General features: G+C 48.1%; 1 long non-coding RNA gene across 1 annotated transcript; it reads right to left on the minus strand.

Moving 5' to 3' along the window:
* Positions 1-1,549: 1,549 nt before the first annotated feature.
* On the minus strand, positions 1,550-14,678 carry LOC143518293 (uncharacterized). Its single transcript, XR_013132150.1, has 3 exons — positions 14,572-14,678; positions 3,031-3,269; positions 1,550-2,846 (listed from the first exon to the last, which is right to left on the minus strand). It is a non-coding gene; the product is annotated as an uncharacterized LOC143518293 (long non-coding RNA).
* Positions 14,679-24,464: the final 9,786 nt, after the last annotated feature.

Genomic DNA, 24,464 nt, shown 5'->3' on the forward strand with positions numbered 1-24,464 from the left:
TTCAGGCCTGCCAGCGAGATCGCTGCAGTGGGCTGGGACTGTACCGGAGTGAGAGGGAGGCCATGCGCTGGATACACATGAAACGGAAAGGGATTACTCAGACGTAGCAGGCATCTGGCACTCAGCACTACACCTTACCTTTAATTCACTCTGCCCGTGCACGCATACACACACGCACACACACACACGCCGTCACAAGCACACACACTAGAATTAGAACAATGATGCCTCCAGATTCTACCGGGTTGACCTCCGATCAGCGCGTCTCACGTGAATCCTTTCCACATGTCCCGCATGCTGATCCAGGCACCATTCTCATTATCACCCTTTTGCTAATTTCGTCTGTGCAGGAGACACCGGCCGGCGGCGGGTGCTGGGGCTAAGCCCGTGAAACGCAGCCCGTGAAACGCAGCCCGTGAAACGCAGCCCGTGAAACGCAGCCCGTGAAACGCAGCCCGTGAAACGCAGCCCGTGAAACGCAGCCCGTGAAACACAGCCCGTGAAACGCAGCCCGTGAAACGCAGCCCGTGAAACGCAGCCCGTGAAACGCAGCCCAGGAAACGCAGCCCAGGATGGAAGCAGCTATGTGGCTAACCAGCGTCTCACGCAGCTTGGCCTGGAGATGCTGGGCTTGGTGGTGACGTGTGGGTCATATCCTGTACACATTCTCCACCAGTCATAGCAATCAGCATTTACAGAGAAGGTTTTAGTGACTGCAAATTAAATTACCATTTAAGAGAAGGAAGGGGGGGGGGGGGGGGGGGGGGTTACATCCAACCTAAAGAGACCCAAGTTCGAGTGTGAGATTGAGTTTCAGGTATTGATTTTTTTAAACTGATACATTAGTGAACTTAATGCTTTCATAATTTCAAATAAACTGTCCTGTTGCAAAGTCTTAACAAGACGCACTAACAGACTAACAAAGTTAAGAAGTCATTTCAAACGAGTGTCTTTTACATTACAGTTTGCATTAACAGGTTGAAAAAATATGGATAAAATGTCAAAGGTGCTGACCATAATGTTCCAATTTAATAAATATTTTACCACTTCATACTTTGGTTCACTTTGAGGAGGAAAAAAATGCATACATGTTATACACTTATGAATAAATGATCAGTTTTAGTTACTTAAAGAGAAAAGCAGCTTATTTTAAAATATCCTTGTGTGTGTGTGTGTGTGTGTGTGTGTGTGTGTGTGTGTGTGTGTGTGTGTGTGTGTGTGTGTGTGTGTGTGTGTTTATCTTCTGCTTGGGTTGTTCTGATGATTTTTCCCCCTCACTGTTTAACTGGTGTATAAGGCCCGATCTATGTAAAAGACCAATGACAGACAAACAAAGAAAAGACAATCAGCTAACCAAAGGAAAAAAAGTAACAGACTGTGGGTGTTTCAGATTAGATAAAATATAAACCCTCCTTCTCTCTCTCTCTCTCTCTCTCTCTCTCCCTTCCTCTCTCTCTCTCTCTCTCTCTCCCCTCTCTCTCTCCCTTCCTCTCTCTCTCTCCCTCCCCCTCTCTCTCCCCCTTTCTCTTCCTCTCTCTTCCCCCTGCTCTTCCTCTCTGCCTCTCTCACCACAAACCGCAGGCTGTTCAAGGCAGCTTAGAGATCTCTTACATCTGGAGGAGCCATAAGTCATGGGATTTCACTTGACAGCCATGACAGGCGCGGGGCATCCAGAAACAACTGTCTCCTGTGTAGTGCTGTTTGCACGGAGGCAGAGGAGGAGGAGCAGACGCAGGACCACATCCTTCTCCAGCAGATGCGAGCCGCCGAACCTCTTTCATTCTCCGCCAGCTGCTCCGCCAATAGGCCCTAAATATTATATAGACAGTAGCTATCACTTCCAAACAGAAATTCCTGGCTGTCTGCTAACCTTCCAAGCACATGAGGGCCCGTTGTTTGGGCACTGGCCGGGGTCGCCGTGCGACCTGGGCACTCTTACTCATCTGAAGACTTCTGGAGATTTACAGCCGGGGGTGCACCCTGCTATGCGTGAATATGACACCATCTTTGGGTCAGGGGGTGTTGGGGGGAGGGTGGCAGTACATTTATGCAGCAGTTTAGGTTCTGTAAGGTTAGCAAAGGTAGAAGAGAACACCAACAGCTGCAGGCTTCATCTTGCAAACTGAGCTCGCACGGTGCCCAGTAGCACACGGGCGGCTCGGCCTGACGCCCGTGTTCTATAAGCCCTGGCACGCAGGACAGCAGGACAGCAGGACCCTGGCGTGGAGCCGAGGGGCTCAGACGGGACTCCCGTGTTTGCTTACCAATGGGTGGTGTAGGGGAGGGTTGTGGAGGTAGCACCTCCCCTCCGATCTGCCTCCCTAAGCTTGGCCCCGCCTCCTGTCCTGAGCCAGAGGCCAGACGCTGACCCTCAGGTCACAAGAGAATCCAGTACAGGACAGTGCAGCACACTTACCATGTCTCCGCACAGCGAGAGAGAGAGAGACAGGCACACTGAGACAGACAGAGCGAGAGAGACAGACAGAGAGAGAAGGAGAAAGAGACGGTGTGTAAGAAACAGTGTGTAGTCATAGTTAGAACAACATTAACCTGGCGGCTCCGACTTCCACAGAGACCATATTCGGCTGTGACATCATACACGCATCTGTGCTGAAGGGATTATGCCGATCAGACTGTGTGCGCTGCCACTTTGACAGACACGTCGTGGTAGCAGAGCTGCTGGGACCAGACCCACAGCACACGTCTCCAGCTGGGTCCTGCATCTTAGCTAAAAGTGGCTTAACAAGCAGCCCAGAGGAAGACCGAGAAGATGACACGAGAGACCCGTATCAGCAGAGCGCACCAGAGAGTCTGAGTCAGTGTGTGCTGCATCACTCTGCTCCGAACTAGGGAGAAAGAGAATAGAAAGATAGAACTATCTGTCTTTCTGCAAACGTGCCATCTTTTTAGTGTTTTGTTTTTTTAAATGTAACGTTTGAGTTAATGTCGACACGTGCCTCGAGAGGTGTCTATACGAGAAACTCCGAATTTGTGAATTGGCCTACGTATCATATGGCGGTTGTTTCTCACCTTTGTCGACCTCCGCTGTGGACGTCCTGCCCAGGATTCGTTATCGATCGCGGGCGTCTGAGGTCGCTTGCACGTGCAAACCGCGCCTTGCTCCGTTCACACGTGCCGGGGTCATCGGGCTCCTCCGTGGAGATGCAGGAGACGATAATATAACGCACCACGACTGCAGCTGTGTGCCCCGGCTTCCACGACATCACACGGGGGGGGACGACAGACACACGGCTGGTCCTTCTCCACGCCTCGCCACACATGTACACAAATGCAGAGAGGCCAACATGGAGGGGGAGGAAACAGAACATTTGGTAAGGGTGAAGCAGACCTGTGCAGGGATGTGGCGACGTCCTCATGAGGCAAATCAAATGTGAATAGAGAGGTGGCGGGGGGGGGAGTCTGTTCACTTAAAGTAAGAAACTGAAACAAAATGTTTACATTCGACCGTCCCATGTTTTAAAAGTGTTTTCTGATATTCAGTCAATGTAGAGAGACATGGGAAATGCATGCACACCCACACGCACACACAGACACACACACACACACACACACACACACACACACACACACACACACACACACACACACACACACACACATATTGTAACAGAGGAACAAAGAACAATTGCTTACAAAAATGGCAACACGAAACAAACTAGGAGCTGATGTTCTTGAGAGTGGGGAAAGAATCAGTGAGCAAACAGCAGGGAGCTGTTGGCAGCTTCCCACAGCAGGTCTGATGAGATATAGTATATAGATATATAGATACTTCTGAATGGTAATACAAAGCTCCTGATTTCACTACATTTTAATTAGACCCCCCTGCCCTGCAATTTTTGGTCTTTAGACATGACATTAAAGACAAAACAAAAATGTGTTCAGTTGATAAATTACCAACAAAAAATAACAGCAGTTACAGCCACATTTATTCAGATCTAGCTCACATGCCAAGGTGTTCTACAAGAACTTCTACAAGACTTTTTCATCATAAATGAGGATATAAAATACATTACCTACTGAAATGTACCAGCTGGACTGGCCACGCCCTTCAGAAAAACAATAATACCTGTTGTCCATGTGCACCAGCACTGTGATTGGTGGGGGACAGTTTTGTGCTATTGCTAATAACAAGTTAATAAATTAATCTTCTTATTCTAGACAGCATGTAGACCAGTTTGCTACCCTCAGCATATTTATGGTGGTACCTTCTCTCATCAATGTTACCTCCATAATAGCCAACTCTTCCATCATACCCAGCAGGGTAAACGTAGCAGACTTATTCCATCTACATTACAAAGGCAAACGACACCATCTTTCACAGTGACGTTGGGTAGAACAAAGAGTCTCTTGATCTAGATATAGTTTTGCATTAGTGCACTTATTGTTTATGTATGCCTTGACTTGACAATCTTAGCTTAAATCCCATTACAGGATAACTAAAACTAACCGAAAAACGCAGTCACTTTAAAATAGAAAAAAAAAGTTGCCACATGTAATTCATAGTGGGGGCATCCATCCATGTGGAAGGGTTAAGACAGACTTAACCCAGTCCCAAGGATCACACAGGCAATGTATGCCACCAAAACCTGCTTTTATTTTGCATCTGATATGCTAGAAGCCGCTACACTGCAGCACTGCCTACTGATTTATGTGTAATACAGTGCATTTCTCCACTCAAATATACCCCATGTGCCTCACTCACAACTACGGGTACCTAGCAAGGCCAAAAAAGTGTGTGTGTGTGTGTGTGGGGGGGGGCACCTCCTCTGCTTAGACATATTACGATACTACTGCATCTCTGTCTTTCCCTCTGTCTCGCTCCCTCTCCCCCGAGTTTGATATGTTGGCTCACGTCACACAAATGCACTGCATGTGCTATAACTCTCCCTCAGACACTCCGTCTTCCAGCACACACCCGGATATTAACCGTGGCATTTCCAAGAAAGATTTCTTCTAATAAAACGACTCCAGTCCATAAATAATAAAAAAAAACAAATAGGTGAAATATTTATGCAGAACACTACGTGTGAAACATATGCTAGCATAGCTGGGCTTGGGGTGGGCGGGGCTTATCAGGTAATATCTGCCCCGGTCACCTGCAGATATACGCAGCGAAAGCTGAAGCTCCTTTTGCTGTTCTACCCCAGTATCGGAGAGCCATCGGTCGCACAACATGCGCGTGTAACCCAATCTGAGGGAAACTGAAGAAACGTACCTCCCTATTTTTCTTCGTACACCACGTTATTCTAGGGACTCAAGTCCGTTCGCTGTAACACAAGCGGGTTCTTGTCTTGCAACGGCGGGTCTGTGTACGCATAAAACAATGGTGGTGGGGACCCTGCTGTTCTGGTGGCCCGAACGCAGCCGCACACCAGATGAGAGTGTGATCGAGAGAGAGAGCTGAGTAATAGTCTGTTGCCCAGCAGGGGACATCGCACAGTCGGTCCACGGAAGGCGCCATTAGGACAAAATCACGGCAATGAAAATGGTCGATTCGGCGTACCCCTCTCCATCCTCCCGCCTTTCCCGCCTGTCAAACTGTCGTGTGTTATAATAACACCGAGTGCTTCTCTCTGGCTGCTGCTTGATTGCAGTATTTATTCCCTGAATTATGTTGACTATTACACATGCCTGGCCCGCCAATGCAGGAGCAGCCATGCTAATGTAACGACAGCGTGGGGAACACAATCGTTGGCATTACCAAAGACCCAGACATGGCAGGCTGGGGAAGAGGAGGTTCTGGAATAACCCCTCTCGGCCCCAGCTGCAGCCTGGTTTTCTTAGGTCTTCCAACCGCAGCTTTGTTCCACGTCTCGCGTGTGCTCGTGGAGGTCTCACGCTCCGTGCCGCCAGCCCCTTTCTCGCGGGCCTGTCGTTCCGCGGGGCCTAACAAGGTGGCGGGACCATCTTCGACAGAGCCGCAACCCCTGCTCCTCCTCGCCATCAGAAATTCGATGCATTTTGAAAATGTCCCGTGGAGCGGACGCGCTGCGTCGCGGAAGGTGGAGGTGAGGGGGGGGAAAGGGGGGGTCCAGATTAGGATGCGTGCCCTGTCTTCCCTCCCCTCCTCCCGCCTCGCTGAGCTCCTCCGGTGACGACCCACGCGGACCCGCGAGGGCCGCCCGCCGTGTCCCGGCAGGGGCGTCGGGGATAAGGCGAGGGGAGGGAGATGGATGTGGGGATGGGATGGGTGTGTGTGGAGGGCGTGTTGATGGAGTCCAGACCAGGCCAGATCTGAGAGCATGCTGTCACTACAGAGGGCCCACCAGGGTAACACAGGGCAAATCACATGAGGCCCAAGCAAGAGCCCAGCAAGACCTCCGCCCGGACCCACAGGGACCTCCGCCCGGACCCACAACATCCTCCCCTCCATCTCCCACCCACAGCTAAAAGCCACCTACACCTTGTGACATATTTTCCTATACAATATGTATTGTGGCAATGACATTGAAGATAAATGGATGGATTGATGAATAGATAGAAAAGCGCTTCAGATAGAAACTCAGATTATAGTATATATAAAAATTCATTTGCTATGGAAGTGTGTGAGTGGGTTTTTAATCCACTTATTCTCCCCAATCAACTGATAACGCTTCAGGGATGTAACATTGTTTACTGTGCAACACGTTTGTTCTCATTAATGATTTTGGCTGCTTATTCATTAATAATTTTGACTGAGGTGACTCTACAAGGAAATCAATACTCTGATCACACTTGAGTTTCAACCTTGGCTTGGTTCTGAGTGCTATGAGCAAGGTCTCGTAGCACTGCTCTCATCAATAACACCATGCAGCACAAGTTGAAGAGCGTTTCTGAAGAGCATCAGAAAGAGAAAAGATACATTATATTCACACTTTAACACCAAGCAAAAACATTTCTGTTATCAAGTGGAAAGAAGGAAAAAAAACCTCTGGCACACTCGTGCACTTGCTGTGTATTGTGTGATCTTCCCACAGCTTTTCAAATGTCAATGGACTCCAAATAATTCAATTACAAGACTCTGTTCTACAACAACAGAGAATAAAGTGGCTCCATTTGCTGCCTCTAGCTTTGATTAGCATAATTAAAAGGCAAAAAGCTCAAGCCGTTATTAGCGCTCTAAAAGCAGGGCAAAACACTCATGCTGTAATCCAAGATCTTTTAGTCCCTAGGACTCCAATTGATTGGGTGGTAACTGAGAACTTGTTTATGGCACACAAAGCAATACTTAACGGAAATGTTGACATTAAAACCTCTGCAATGATCACATTGATGAGCAGAGCAGCATGACGCCGACTGCAGTGAAGGCAACTCGTGACAAAAAAGTTGACCAGTGGGACGCTGCAGGATGCTGTAAACACTCCCGCCAGCACAATACTTCTGCAACGCTGTGCTCTCGAGACCATCAGACGCATCTGCATAAAGGGAAGGATCCCGTTTCCAGAGTTCTCTGGCTGACGAAGAGAAGGACCACTTCATTGCAGATAATAAGTGATTCTTTTTGCTCTTGATGGGCGATCCCAAATGAGATATTTGGGTGAATCACTAAGTGCGCCTTCTCAATTACTCGAGCAAGCTGTTTTCCATTGGCTTCTGACCCCTCAGAACATTCCAGAACATCTGGAGCCCTACGCTGATTACGATTCCATGAGACCGTAAATTAAACAAACAGAATCCATATCTACACCATAATTTTCAGGAATCCACATTTCAGAGACACCTCAGGCACAGCACCGAAGATACATCACTTCATAGCGGAGGAGTTCTAGTGCAGAACACGGACATATGTGCCGCTTATGTGGTATTTTCCACTAATATATTTCCATTATGAGGTAATGGGCCTAATAGTTAGTGTGCTATGTAGTTTTCACAGAGCAGTGTTGTGCTTGGCGTTGCAACCTTTCAGCCGCCTCAAATAAAGTTTAGCATTCAAAACGGAGACTACTTTGGCTAATCACTATGATAAAACCACTCATAAATCCAGCATTTTTGGGGCATGACCCCAGAGAACCTCAATAGTCACACAAGTTATTACTCATTTCAAAAGGGTGCACAACACACTTGGTGGTTTCCCGACTGGAAACTTACTTGCAAGTACCTATGGTTCAAATTCAGGAACTTAAAAAACATTCTCTGAGACATTCAGTAAAAAAAAATATTTCTCCGTAAGAGATTATTACAAAATTATATTTCAAAATGAATGAAAAATGTGAAAATGTCTGTGATATCCTACAGCAAGGTTCTGATGCATGGGGTACTGCTCATGACCAGATCAAATGTGACACTCAAGGCAAGGCAAAGACATTATAAAGTGCAGTAAGAGTCAAATCAATAGAAATAAGACATCACCAGATATTTCAACAGACATGGAAAGGAAGGGGAAAAAAATGAGGTTGCAGAAGCAGAGGTCGCAGTCTACTGCTTGAGAGGAGCCTTCATTATGCCAGAAGGAGAGAGAGAGAGAGAGAGAGAGAGAGAGAGAGAGAGAGAGAGAGAGAGAAGGAGCAGGAGATGAGAGTGCAATAGCGCAGTCACAAGATAGGAGATGCCCTGAAACTCCAAACCCTGACAAGGCCCTCACTTTTGATGGCCGGCGCGGATGCAGGAGTCCTTCTGCAGGCCGGTGTGGGCTAGCGAGAAGCAGAATGTTTATAGAGCACTTTTATCTCTTCTCCCCCACTATAATCTCTCCCAGGGTATCAAAGGGGAGCATCATCTCCTGGAGCAACACAGCACCCAAATCCTGCCAGACAGCCGGGGCTTTGTAGGTGGCTTTCGCCTTCATGCACAGCCTTTGTCACACACACGCATGCACCCTTCCTCTGAGCCCCCTATTCAGGGCCAAGTTCCAAGCCCTGGCTCCTGGCTCCTGGTTCCTGGTTCCTGGCTCCTGTTCTACGTGTCTGAGCTCCTGAGACTTGATCCAGCTTCATCTTCTTCATAGGCCTCGACATTTGCTGGGCCTATTAGCCCCGCTGGGGACTTATCATATTTTCCCCATCGCAAGCTGCTGGAGATGTCAGGAGATGGAAGGGCTGTGGACACCCTCCTGCTCTCCGCCAGCATGGCTCCGGTCCACCCAGACCGGGCCCCCCTGCATCCCCCCCAAGGAGATCTCTCCAGATGCTTGGATCCTCCACCCTCTCTCATCTCCCACCTCCGGATCCCGTTAAACTCCCCACGTTCCTGCCACCTGTGGCGGCTCACCCCAGAAACGATGCCCCATGATTAGGTTGTCAGGATTTATTAACTTAAGAAGAAGCAAAGTTTCTCAGCACGACCTCCAGCTGGCTCCGCCCCCACCCCAAAGACCTGACCTGCAGCTCCGGTGCGGAGGCGGAGCTCTGGGGGCGGGGGCGTGGCCCTGACCCTGCGCTGCGCCACCAGCTCTAATGAATCTGGGCCAATTCATCAAGGCTCTGCAGTTTTAATCAGTCCAACACGGGCAAGGCCGGGCCGGCCGTGAGCTAGTCCATAATCGTGCGTTGGTGGCAATCAAAACGATAAACACTGTAAACCTGTCTTGGTTAGAGAAAAGAAACAAAAATCATTAAAAAAGCAACTATAACGACATAATAAGAAAATTACATGTTTAAAAGCTTCTTATCATGGCCAACGGTAATTCTGCACTTGGAGAGAAACACGAAGACAAAAGAATGAAAACATTATCTCACGGCTGTCTGCCATCTTGCAGATGATGTGCAGATGATGAATAGAAAACATTCTAGCAGCGTGTTTCACTCCATATTGAAAACCAGGGTAAATCTATATGTTTAATGACAGAGCTGTGTCCTGCTAAACCCTATGCATGTGTTATTGATTTTCCCATCTATCCACAGTATATGCTTTCTATCTGCACAGTGTTCTTTATCTCACGTTAGACATTACGGGAGCAGATAAGACCCCTGCCGTATGCTCTCTCTCTCTGTCTCTCTTTCATTTTTTCTCTCTCTCTCCTTTTTTGCCTCGCTCTTTGCTGGATGAAAGAAGAGTGTGTACACCCGTAACCTCCAGATATCCCACATACACACAAGGTAAGGGTCACGTGATCAGCACCCTTCATTTATACCATCACCCACATTAGCTGCAAATGAGCAGCAGATGTTTAGACACTAATAGCACCGGTTGTAATTATAGTAATACACACACACACACACACACACACACACACACACACACACACACACACACACACACACACACACATCTCTCTTGCTTCAGTGATCCCGACCCTTCTTGGAGTCCAGCTCAGAATTCACCGCTGCATTCCGCCTTCTGCAATAAACGCTTCATATTGCTATTTACTGCCTAGCTAACGCTCCCGCCTGCCTCCTGCCTTATTGGGGGCACTCTCATGAATACAGGGGCAGAATACAGGAGGACCAAAAGAAGATCATGCAGGATAGGGAGACAGAGAGAGAGACAGAGAGAGAGAGAGAGAGAGAGAGGGAGAGGGAGAGAGAGAGAGAGAGACAGACAGACAGACAGACAGAGCACCTTATCGTAATATTTCACTACTGCTATGATCAGTTCAAACGGCAACACATTCAAATCCACACACATTAAAACACCTGATCTCCAGACAGTATTAGAAGACTAGTGTATTTAATTCTAACCAAATATCTTAAATCGGCGAATCTGATGGCCTTCAACCCGGCAGCAAATATGAAAAGAATAATGAGCTACAGAGAATCACCTTATTTCATTGGAGTGCCACATAAGTGTAATTATAGATATTTAATTCATGAGTGTGGCTGGGGCGGGGGGATTAGTCTGGGATGAGATGGGCTTGGACATCGCTAGTCATCTCAGGGAGGATGACAGGTCAGTGACTAATACCCCCATTACAGGGTGATAGGGAAGCGCTGGAGCCCAAGGAGTCTTTACGGAGGGGCGCGTGCAGGATTGAGGCAGGACCCTCCCGAGCCTCCAGAACAGAGAGGAGCACCCCGAGACGGGCTCATTTCACCCGCGTGTTTGTTCAAGGTGTAGAGATGGGAAGTTGGATTAGCATAGCACCCAGGGAGAGAGGGGTATCACTTCATTTGCGTGAAGCCCAAGCCAGAGCAGGAATGGGGCTTCGGCCCTAGCGGAGGAATGGATGTAGTCTGACGGTTCTTCACTTGTTAAGACTTCTCATCTCTCCAGGCAGGATGAGACCTGCTTCCTCTCCAATTAGGTTACAGGAATATGGGGTGGAAAGTGTGCACCTCTGCAAAAAAAAAAATACAGGAGGTGGTGAGCAAAGGAGAAGAGTGAGGTGAGAAAAGAGAGAGACAGAGGGAGAAAGGGAGAGACGGACAGGGAGAAATATAGAGAGTGCGGGAGGGAGAGAGAGAGAACAAGAGAGAGAGAGAAAGAGAGGGACGGCTGGATGGCCAGACTGTAATCTGGTCGCCAAGTCTGCACAGAAATGTAAAAACTGCAACCCCCGGTTAAGGGTGTCGGTGGTGCTAGCGGCCTGGCACCTGCCCCGAAGGGAGATTGATGTGCCCGATCGCCAGATTTATCCGCCAGTGTTTACAGTAAGATTGCAGTGCGGGGAAAGGCAGGCAGGAGCGCCTGGGTAATTCGACCTGATGCAGTAAATAACTGGGCATAATGAAAACGCCCCGACGCGCTCCGAAGCCCCCCGACGTGGTAGTGGCGGGAAGCGGCGCGGGGCGAGAGCACCACTTACCATGCACAGAGCGCAGACCCCGCCCACGGCTGCCGGCTGCCGCGCGCAATCTTAAAGCGGTTATGAATTACTGCTGACCCCACCCCCCTGTGCGCTATCACGCCAGATATGAGCATATTGAAAGTCATCAGTCTGCAGTAGTCCTTCTTTTTAGGATGATGTGGTGGAACAGGGTGATGGCGTGGGGGGAAGGGGGGGGTGGTTTCAATCACTGGGGAGAAGAAAAAGGCAGGAGTGGAGTGGGGGGGGGGGGGGGGGGGGGGGGGGGTTGTGAACGACAAAATCCACCAAGTGCTCGGGAATCATATTGGTGGTGCACGCTGGACTGAGCCCCAGAAATGAGAACAAAAACGCTGTGGCTAGAGCACACGGTGAAGGCATCGTCCTTCACCTTCATACTGCATATATTCAGAGCCCATCCCTGCCGGGACTAAGTAATATGCCGGCCACTTCCGCCGGCTACGAGCCGGGCCGGTGCCCAGTCTCGTGGAGCACACCGCTGCCAATCTTACCTGGGCGTGAATGAACCGGCCCGAGCGGCGTGACGGCCCGACGTCACACGTGTGCTCTCCTATTGTAGTCCAAACAGTCATGCGGACGACGGCGGAGTGCTTTTCTGTTTCCCTCGCCCTCTAACCCACATTCCTTGCTATTACGTCTAATTGCGAAACTCTGCTTCTCCAGACAAAAAAAATAAAAAATAAATTACACGCTGAATATCAAGAGCCACATCTCGCACAGAAGTGCTCCACTCACACAGGGGTGGTAAGGGTCCATTTGGAAGCTCTCCGCATTGCCAGCTAACATGCGAGCAAACGAAGGCACGGCACTAAAGATTTTTCAATCAGTGGGTTAGCCCGACACCACATGAAAACGTATGCAAAGTTCAGTGACATTGGGCCATCTAATCAGGCCTGTTCATCAAAGGCTTGGCTTTGGGTTACGTTGGCTGGGGGCTTTATCAGCCACTCTCCGACCGCGAGATGCAGGGGGCGCCGTGGACAATGAAAAGGTTAGAAAGATGAAAGGCGCCATCCTCCGCCCTCGTCCAACCCATCCACATCTCTTCTATAATTAACCAAGGGCCTTTGCTTTGGCCTTTTAGAATCTTTGAAATGCATAATCAATATCAAACATAATCACAATTCTCCATGGCCGCTAATATCGTTCCATTATTGCTGTGCTTCTTTGGCTGTGCTAATTTCAAAAAGGAAATACATAAAGCAAATGGTAACCACTGGGTAGAGGTTCACAGGGCTGCAGTCCCTTTGCTGACGGATAAGTCACACAAGCCAGCTCACATATGAATAAGTCACCAGTCAACAGGATAGCTGTGTAAAATAGGCTCGAATGCAAACATATTTTTTCCACGTGCTAAAATTGTTTCTTGCTTGAGGCAAATCCAGATTATTTAGAGGCCGCACTAATACCAAATCCCGAAAATGAACTATGGCAAATGCCATCAAATCACTTCATCACACTGTCACTTTGGCCTTGGTCATTATTTCTTATTTGTGTCGGAGCAGGAAATCCCACGTGTCTTCTCCACCTTTCCCCACGTGTGCGGATCAGAGGTAACTGGCTTCTGCACCTCCGTATTTCACCGGGGCAGCTAGCCTAGATCGTGGCGGCCACCGCAGACTCCGGCACGGAAAACGGAGGATGACAACGTGGGAGGAAGTCGGTGTCTGCTGCCAGGCGTGACGGTCGGCGACCAGTCGGAGGCAATCACGTAATGCATCATTCACGCCGAACTGCTGCGGTCCTCTCGCCTGCCACCACCCGGGGACCGTCGGGGGGAGGCGGCGGGGCAAACGCTCCCCGTCGTCACATTCTCAACCCGTCACTCCTGCGGCACACCGCCGTTCCGCGATTTGTCAGCCGGTGGAAACGGCTTTCTGACGGACACGCGCACAGACACACATGCGCGCGGGTGCAGTCGCGTTCGGCACTCGTGGCTGTGCGACTTCACCCCAAACAAACAGCTTAGGGGCTTTTCACATAGTCTGCATTAGGACATCGGTGGGAACAAGCAAGGGAACACAAATTAAAAATGAAAAAATACCCTTAGTTTTCCCTAATCAGCCTTGAACATTTTTACAGAATGAGGTCATTTTTAAAAGCATCACAGTTTATTATTCCAAAGCTATTTTCTCCACTGTACAGCTCAAAGTAAAAAGCAATATAATTCTGAATTATTTGACTTCTATTTTGTCTAATGAATGCATAGCACAATCATGGGGTTTTCTTTTCTTTTGCCTCTAAACAGACAAAAATGATCCTTCATTCTCAAACCCTAATCACTAGCAGCCATTAAAGCTAGGTGCTGAATATTGCCTGAGCTTGGCCTGATTATCATTCTGAATGAAATAACTGTTTGGCTCAGTCCCAGGGGGCAGGAGTCATTCCTCAAGGTGACGCATCTCACTGGAGGAATATATTTGCAATCTGCAAAGGAGTCAAATATACATGGATTTCCTCGGCTAGTCCGGTCTGAAAGGGCCCATGTTTATTCACCACTGGCCAGACTATTACCTTCATCTGGGCAGCCCAAACATGTTCATGGATGGGTGATTTTCTCTTTGTGGCTTTAATATGACAGGAATATTATCGATGGACGATGCACATAAAAAGAGGGAGAAATGAATTAACTTGAAAGGAATGAATGCCGGCCCTTTTCCAAACGCGGACGGCAGGCCTGCCAAGGCAAAAAGCCTGAGTCACATGTGAAATTAACGAATCAGCCAAAATCTCATTTCAAGCAGGAAATGTGTGAGACGGTGCCAAACTTTGGCCAGACTCGGGGACTCAACAAGCCGAATGAGGAAATCCTATTTCAGTCCACGCTGAAGCCCCGACTGAAAGAAATTGGCAAACCATACAGTAATCACCTTATCCATCATGGTAATCCCGCAGATACACGAGAGGCTCGCTGGACCACGGCTCCTTCTCCCCACGTCCTCGAGGAACACGGACTCGTCCGCTCTGCAGCCTTGGGCTTCAACGCCATTTGTTCCTCCTTCTCGCACACGAGATGTGGGGCTGCGGAGAGCTTCCCCCGGAAGTGCACGTGCCTATTTATGAACCATAAACAACACTCACAAATGGCAGAGCAAGCAACAGCATGAACATTCATAACACCATGATGCTTTTATGAAACTCTACCCCCCATCAGTTAATTGACTACTTATCACAAACACAGTAAATGAGTGCAGAGAGAGTATACCATCCAGGAGGGGGACCTGCCCACTCACCGGGGCTTTTATCCTTATCACTGTGACCAAATGAGCTTTTCTGGAGCAGCTCTTCCCCTGCCACACATATCAGCAATGCTCAATCGCGTGGCCGGGCCAGCCACGTCCTGCCGTCCTGCCCGTGCCGGGCGGGTCACCTTGCGGGGCATGCTGTGGGGCTTCCCGCGTGGATAATCACGCTCCTTAAAGTCGAAGCCCCCCCCCCCCCCCCCCCCCCCCCCCACCCAAACCCCACACGGTTCAGAAAATAGGAGAGAGGCCAGCTGACTTCACTCACTGCATTAATGTGTCATAAATAATGCCGGTGGGTGGAATCGCAATCAAGTCAAGCATCTTTCACCCCCCCCCCACCAACCCCATCCCCCTCCGGTCAAGTCAAATTCTTGCACAAATGCCCCCCACCAAATTTGCTGCCTCCAATTATAAGTAGCACAGATAGGATGGTGCTGTGTTTGTGCTGGACACGGGACAGGATGACTTTTTCACTGGTGTTTTCCTCAGGATGATACCACAGCTCTCTATTTGGCAAGCATTCATTATCTGAAAACAAGAACGCATTAAAAATAAACTCCAGGACAGAATGAAATCCAAACCAGTCCTGAGTGGCCTGAACAAAAATTACAATGCGCAAATGGGTCTAAAAGAATTGTTGTGAATCTATAGAGGTCTCATCATCAAACATATTTAGCCACCTTTTTGCACAAAATCATCTAGCACAAAGCAGCAAACGTGAAAAATCAATAGGTAAACTGGGGTAATGCTTTTCTGGGTCACGTCTGAATATATCTTTTGAAGCTATTGATTTGTTTCCTGTGTGACCTGGCTTCCACCATTCTTTGTAATTAACATGAGGGCAAAATTAAATTCGGAGGGAGAACTATTACACATGTGGCCAGTTTTATTGGATGGATAAATGAGGTAGTGCTATGATAAAGAGGGGGAGAGCCTTTCATAAGTAAGATTTATAATCTGACTTGAGGAATCAAGTAAATTAATTTTGCGATATTAAAACTCAACCTTTAACCCACTCTGCCTCTGATTACAATCCGGCCCCTGGCTCTCTCAGTGAGAGGCACACAAAGGGACCCTGGTGGGGGTGGGGCGGGGTACGGGCTGGAAAGAATAAAATAGATGGAGAGAGAGAGAGAAAGAGAGAGAGAGAGAGAGAGAGATTGAGAAAGTGATATTCCTTCTGCACTGTGCTGCACCCGTACATGATTTTTCAATTATTTTGGCGTGTGCAGGTGTGTGGAGATCGAGAGGAACTGGGGCTTCCAGATGAGGAAGGTGTTAGCACATATACGTCTCTTCTTTAAATATTCCGTGGTGCAAGCGAAGGTTTCATAGAGTCTGCCGACATGTCATGGCTTCCTCAAAAGCCCTTTCGACAACTGGTGAGGCCAGAGTATTAGCTGGGATTCACCTCCATATCACAGACAACCCCTTCTCCCACCAACGCCCCAAATACACCTTAGTGGGCCGTAGCAGGAGAACGGCACATAAATACAATGGCCCACGTTTAATATTGGCTATTAGGCAGGAAGGCCAGGGCACTCTTCACCTTTCTAGTGCAGGTAGTGGAGCAGTGCTTCACGCTCACAGACACACACGCATGAACGCAGATGCACACACTGGCTGGATGAGGTGTTAGCTTACAGTACATGAGAGCTCGCTTTAGTAATGGCTTCAATAAAGTTTAATGACGGAAATTCTGAGGATTTCTGAAATGTTCAAGCTTTCAATAATTAAAAATAGGTTGAAGACCTAAGAAGAGGGCTGAACCAGAGGTTAAACAGGGTTGGACCAGGGCTGGACCAGAGCTGAACCAGGGCTGAACCAGAGCTGGACCTGAGCACTCACCTCCACTCCACTGAGCAGATACAAAGCAAGTAACAAACAGGTCCATAATTGCTTCAGCAGATCATGATGGTGTTCAAGGGTGAGTCAGACGTGTCCACCAACCATGAAGACGTTTTGGCTTTTAATTATAGAAGTAATGAAGAAGTAATGGTCACAACAGTAAATAACACGGTCTGTAGACATGCAGACACAGTGGACTGTTCATGATCACTGATGCGATTAGGTCCTCTGGACCAGGCACGCTAGTTGCGGAGTTAGGCCCTCTCCACCAGAGGGTTTCCAGGAATGCTATACAGAGACATGCATGTTAGCTGTAACTCACAGCAACCCATAAAACATATAAGTCATTTCTTAAACATCAGGCATTTCAGAAAATACCCTGAAGATCACGTCCTGCTGAATGGAGCTCTGGACCAGTGTGTGGAGCGAACCCAGACACGCTGCTTTTTCTATAGGAGACACGGACTAAGAAGAACCAAGCAAGCCAAAACGAGGACAGTACGGCACTGACGGCTCCGCATCCCGGCGGGCGTGCGTGCCACGGCTCTTTCTGAGGCTGCAGTTAGTAGGAGCAGGAAATCAAAGCTTCCGTCACTTTTCATCTCATCTGTCTGCCCTTCTAGTATATTTATAAATGATTGTGTTTGTGAGTGTTTGTAATTCTGCCATCAGAAAAACAAAAGAGGAACAAACTCATACTGGCCTTTAAGAGGAATTATTCTGTCTCTCGATTTATTTTATTATTATTTATTTTATTTTTATTATTTATTTTATTTTTATTTTATTTGGGGGGGGGGGGGGGGCGTGCTCAGTCGATAGCATTCATAATTGATGGCCCTCCGGAACATTCTGGCCACATTAGGTTTTATACCACGCTGTTCGTCAATATCCCTGACCAGGTAGATTTCATTATTGACAAGTACGGCCCACATTGTGTTGTATAATTAAGTTCAACTTCAAAACTTCAAACTGTGGGTTTTTTTTCTTGTGCCCCTCCCACTCACCCCCCCTCTTGTATGGTTCAACAGGAAGTGTTTGAAAATGACCGCTTGGTGCTCTTAATTTAAACTGCTGTTTCATTTCTCCCGGTAGGTGTCTATTTTATTCTTAAAGGTCACCCTCATTTGTCCAGGCCAACAAAGGCAGCCCTTAAAGTTGCTGATGCTTTTTTGACAGACAGTGGTCCTGTGTAAGTGATGGCCTTAAGAACAGGCACACCACTGTGTCTCACGCTCACGTCTCAGCGAGGGGACGGTCAGGTAACAAAGCCGTCCCCACACCTCTCCTCTCACCATGATTGACGACTTCACAGAGGGCACAACTTTTCAATGTCCTCAGATTAAAAAGTGCTCAAACAAATGAAGGCCAAAAATACTGCACCCCGGGTGTCCGTAAAGAGGGTGGGGGGACTCCTCAAGGCGGGGGGGATGCTCCTCAAGTACCTCTAAGAGGAGAGAAGGAAAGAGAGAGAGAGAGAGAGAGAGAGAGAGAGAGAGAGGGGGTACCAAGATGAAGAGAGCCCTGCACACTCAGTCCTTGGAGGATGTGGAGCTGACGGTTTGCCTGATCGTCTCTGTTTCTGATCAAATCAGGCCCAACGTTTGTCTCCCCAGTTTTCAGGCCTTTTGGATAACGCCCGTCTTGAATGTATCGCTAAACCGACCCTATAGTTTAAAAGCCACGTGAGGGGTGGGGGCCATCAAGGGATGATATATAGCTAGTTATTAAAAAAGTTTGATTTTATAGGTATCACGTGACCTCAGCATATATGACCTCTATTTTCACAAATGGCACAGGTCTCTTTTTTAATAGAGTGATGGTGTGCGATATATCAACCAGTTGCCCTCATAAAGCACCAACAGCCTGACTAATATCTTCACATTTTCAGCGTGCTTGGAATTCCTCACTCGCCTTCAAATGATACAGAAAAAATAAAACAAATAAATGATAGTTGAGTAAACTATCAAACAAACTTTTAAAAACAGCTGGGGGTCTTAGGTGGCTGTGGGATCTTTGGGGGTTCTGGGGGGTTCAGGGTTTGTGGGGGGTTCGGGGGTTGTGGGGGATTCAGGGTTTGTGGGGGGTTCGGGGGTTGTGGGGGGTTCAGGGTTTGTGGGGGGTTTGGGGGTTGTGAATTATCTCTGCTTTGCTTCTTCTTGATGTAGAAAAATAATCTATAAACTCACTGACACTCAACAGTGTGGGATATCTGCTTCAGTTTCTGCATGGTGATTGGTTAGCTGCTATAGGTATTCGCATAATGCGTTGAGCACTACCTAGAGAGCAAAACATTTAAGTCTACATGCAAATGCCAATTGATAACCAGAGTGTACAAATATTTCACAACCCACTAAAGGTACAAAGTGCTTCTAATCACATAAAATTTTATACACTGACAACAAAAGAACAGCGGGTTACCATCTGAAATATCATTTTCTCAGAGAGAAAATTATAAAAAACGACTCCGTGTGCAAAATTCATATGAGAGCAACATTACGAGCTCAAGTCCAGTAATTGAAAATGACAGAGACACACAAAGCATCAATCACATCTGACCTTTTCCCAGCTTTATTAGTCCTGCCTCTTCAGGACGGGCTGAGATCTGATTCCCCTCCATCATGGCCGCCGTCTCCGACAAACGGTCAAATCAAAGACCCTCTCCACGCCGGCTTGGAGAGGACAGAGCCCTTTCAGGACAGCTCTCTAAACAAGGGTTCAGCTAAACCACATGTTCACAAGCCAGACAGCAGATGGTGCTTTCTTGTTTATTGGGGCTTTCTGAAATGCGCAGATCAACTGACAAATTCCAATAGCAACCAAGAAAAGAATCAAATCAAAAAGAATTTATTCTGGAACGTTTGTGGCATGTTTAAAAAGTAAACTTGAAGGCTGACTTGTCCAAGGAAAGCAAAGCAGTAAAATAATTGATTTTGACATAAACATAGAAACACCACTTGATCAAACTCCATTTTCATAGACTGTTGTATGCTAAGTCTTCTAACACTATTCCTATGACTACTGACCACTCCACAAGGGAAAAACACATGCTCTTTCACCCCCCCCCCCCCCCCCACCCCCAAACCTTCACACACACACACACACACACACACACACACACATACACATCTGTGTGGCGTATATTTCTCTTTCACGGAGCTGGTTCTGGCAGGGCCTCTTCCCCTCTGTGGCGCTCCCTGACGACACAGCCGGGCCCGGCGGGTCCGACCCCGACACAGTCCGCACATCTGGGCTCGCGTTTAATTTCACATCAGAGCGGGACAGGAAGCACCTGTCTAGAGGAAACCGTTTGGAAAAGGGGGAGAAAAAAAGAGAAGGAAGAAAAAAAAACCCCGACCACATACGTCCATCTGTTGTGTGAATGTGTCACAGTTGTCACATTAAAAGCTATGTCAACAAACAGAGTAAAGGCTAAATTGCTTTGGAAAAGCCTTCCAAAATGAACACAAATCTCATTTAGCCAAATGTTATCGCATTCGTCCGATTCGCGCCTGAATGAAATCCATTCTTCTCACAGACTCGGGGGCCACTGCCTCCCCAAAATTACTGCCGAGTAAAACTTCCAGATGTTGGTTTGTTCCTCGCCAACATTACCAGATTAAATGGTCTAATTCTGACCCCCTCCCTGGACACCTGCAGTAAGGCTCTGACACCCAGCTAGGCCGAACATAAAACACAGCTGTGTATCATCCACAGGCATCAAAGTCATGCAGTGTTACTGCAGGCCTGCTACTGATAGAGACCGTGTAAGTGCAGTCAAAGGAGGCTTCAGACTGTGCACAGTCAATTATATCACACAGATATATGTATGTGTTCATTTATTTAAGAAGGATTTTTATTGTTATAGATAAATGCCAAACTCCAGTTTGATCCTACAAGGCTTCACTAGAAATGATTACATTTACTGTACATATGCTGCCGGAGAATGTAGGGACGTTTATGCTAGCTGACACTCTTCGCCCATGTTTCCACACTGGATAAAAGCCTCTTTGGCTAAACGTCTCAGAGAGGCGAGGGGCGGGGCTTGAAGAACTGACTGTCCCCTCTCTCCACACCTTGTCCCACCTGAGCATCATGAGCAGGGTGCCCGTTGCCAAGACCGGTTAGCTTCACCCCTCAAATGAACCCCCGGCTGAGACGGCAGGTCCAAATACATGCTGATGCCTTCTGCTAAAAGATTCATTTTTAATCAATTTCTTTGTCACGCCATTAAACTATCTGTCAGTTCTCTGGACAGACATGAGCCGGCAGCACCTGGTCTCACAGACTGGGTTGAGTTTATTTTGACTTCAGGGGTTAAACAACCAGGAAAAGCCAAGCAGTATAAAAACACAGTACCCATTTAACAGAACAACAGAGAAATAACGTGAATCAAAAAGACCACAGAGCAGTAAATAGCAAATTACTGGTAATGCTGTAAAGTTTTTGATTCATTCCCTATGGGTGGGGGTATGGGGTTGGTTTAAGGGTGGAGGTGTGGGGTTAGAGGTACAGATGGGATGGCTTCCAATCTCCTCCTGCAGAACTTCTAGACGTGGAGATTGGATTATTACACCAAGCCTCTGTCTCCCAAATGTGATTCCTGACCTCACAGTTCAAATCAGGCTCACCACTGCGCAACTGCATAACCAGACGTGGGACAGAAAAAAACAAAATGGCCACGCACGTCAAACTAAGAACCGAACAGGCCATAAAGAACAAAATGGGATAATTATGTTTCGGGAGGTGAGTTTGTGGAGAAAAACAGCACAGTTAATGCAACTGCAATAAACGAACGCAGTAAAGGACCCTTCTGCAAGTGAACCACATAAAAAGAGAGAGAGAAAGAGAGAGAGCAGAGAGGCAGCAAGCAAGAGAGAGAGACAGAAAAATAGATACAGAGAAAGTGAGGCAGACAGCAACAGAGAGACAGCAGGCAAAAGAGAGAGAGAGGGAAAGAGAGACAGTGAAGGAAAGAAAGGGGGAGAGAGAGACAGAGAGGAAGAGAATGGGGAGAGAGAGTAAGAGAGAGGGGGAGAGAGAGACAGTGAAGAAGAGAAAGGGGAGAGAGAGACAGAGGGAGGGAGAGGGGGAGAGAGAGACAGAGAGGGAGGGAGAGAGGTGATTCATGGATGGAACCTCAGTGATGACTCAGGCTTCAGTGCAGTCGTGTCTGCTCATAGCCCAGACGTGCATCAGGCCCCCGGCGAGATTAATACTCGGCAGCAGGGATAAATAAATGTCCTCTCCTGCCCTCATCTCCACACCCAACGCCTGCACCCTCTGCCCACTGATCGATAAATTAAAGGCTCCCCGGCTTAATGGGCCCACGTATCTGAATCCCCAAACGCTGAGCCAACACTTCCTGCGTCCACCGGGCCGCTCGCCGGCCGCCAGGGGAATCATGGGAGGTTCGTACGAGAGGAGGTTTATGGAGCGTCTCCTTGTCAGCATGAAGCAGTGGTCACCCACAGCTGCAGCCCAGCACACTCACACGAGCCACTGGATCGGATGCAGTTATATCAGACTATATGAGCCATCTGTGGTGTTGCACTCAGGTAACACTTTATGGTGCACCACCACTCCCCGGCTGGAACTTAATTACACTGTCATTTATGGAGTAGTAATATATAAGAATGCACTGTACTCGCTTAAGTGAGAAGTAAGTACCATGAGTGCAGAGAAAGAACCTTTTGTGTTCTCAGTATACACTGTAACAGTGGTGGGTGTGTTGCAAATAATTAGCTTTTAATCTTACAATTTAGATATTAATGGCATTAATAATATTAATAAGTCATATTATTGAGTAATGGTAAATAGGAACTAATATGAGAGATGCGTTGTGAGAGTCTGGACCAAGCGGAAGGTTGTTGGAGTGTTAGGAAGTTGTGTAAAACTTGCACAAAGTCTTGCCTGGAAAAGCAGGACGTAAAGCCAAACTTGACATCATCTCAGGACAATAATACAGCCACCACAACATCCTGAAGGTGGAGATATGATGGGTGGAGCAGGTGCCGAGGGCATCTCAGCAAACACGTGCAGACTGTGAGACTGGCTCTCTGCCTCCACGTGGGACCGCTGCCTACCGACATTACGCTCCCCGCACAAGAGTGGAGACGGTCCGTCGCCTACATCGCCTACGGGTTCGGTGGTGCCTGTGGGGCGACGCCCCTTTCAAGGACGGCCTCGGAGACTCAGCCAGGCATCACCATGCCTCCATCGATTTGAGTAAAATTGCCACATTTGTTGCACGTCAGATAAAGTTTTAAAAGTGAAGGAGAAAGACGGGAGGAACTGGCAACCCCACCCCACCCCCCACTCACCACCATCCTCCTCCGCCCCCCTCCAAAAAAACTACGCGTTTGATCGGGTCGTGATGGATTCTGCTGCCTGCGCCGGACGAGTTTTCCTCTCTAGCTTATCTGGCTCCGCTCCGGCCCGCAGTGCCACATCCATTACGGCGGCGCGGCCGTGCGGCTTTGTGTTTTAGCCCTTCATCAGGAGCGGGGAGCGCACGGCGGCGAAACGCAGCCCGCCCGTCTCCCTCTCGATGGACGCCTCCCGAGGGGAGCACACCAGCTCGCCTGTCTTTCATCTGGAAGGACTAGCCTCCGAAATCCAAGACCGCTATAATCACAGAGAGCGAAAGAGATGTGATGGAAATTAGCTGCAGCTACAGTTATTAAGTTTTTTTTTGTCTCCTGCTGATTAAGAGCTATCAAATTACAATTAGGCGGGACAGTCCTGGTCCTGCCTCTGTAAAGATGGCGGCTGACCGGCGGGTCTTTGCTCTGTTCCTGAGGTGTGATAATCCAGGCATGATTACAGGATGCACCATGGACTTTACAAACATGTTCTGTCCAGTGCCTAAAAGGTAAGAGGGGAGTGGGCCGAAGGAACAAAGAAAAAAGAAGATTCTACCACATAAAACGAGAACATGAGGAGAATTAAACCAAATAGCATCAAACCAGATGTGGTAACAAGAAAAATAAATGACTGAAATGCACCCCTAACACACAGAAAGTTCACCCATCCGCATCCGTACGGGCGCTCCAGGAAACACAAAGGCAAAGTTTCCTGATAATGTGACTTCAGAAAGCCTGTAGATCAAGAGCAGGAGGCCGGGCTGCGGGGGCTGGAGGAGGTGCTTAAAAAGACCACGCTGACATGCTTCCCAGAGCCGCATTCAATAAAGCATTGATACTGCAATCTAATTTTGAAAGGCCATATTAACAACACAGACAAATAACCACATTGACAGAACTAAGCCATAGGCACCTCTAAGGCACACAGCTGGGTTAAGGGCAGTATGACATACACGCTCCAGTTTTCCAACAGCCTGTTCGTACCGTGGAAGATACTCTCCTGTCCTCTGTAGTGTTGAAAAACTTTTAACACACCTGGGTGTGCTACTCAGATTACTTACACTGACAGGAAAATGACAGTCAGGACGCCTGGATAGGAGCCGTGTAACGCCATCAATATTGTAAGATGTAAGTAAGCAATTAGAGAAGAAATAAGAACTCTGACGTGAGAGGTGAGGTACAGCTTTGAGCACGTGGGGTTGTTGTGCAACTTCTTTATCTCCCCCCCCCCCCCCCCCCCCCCAAAAAAAAAGGCAGCTGAAGTAGTAAACCCTGCTTAGAGACCGTTTACAGAACGTCTTTAAAAGA

This window comes from Brachyhypopomus gauderio, chromosome 7, assembly GCF_052324685.1.
Source record: "Brachyhypopomus gauderio isolate BG-103 chromosome 7, BGAUD_0.2, whole genome shotgun sequence".
In the NCBI taxonomy this organism is placed as follows: domain Eukaryota; kingdom Metazoa; phylum Chordata; class Actinopteri; order Gymnotiformes; family Hypopomidae; genus Brachyhypopomus; species Brachyhypopomus gauderio.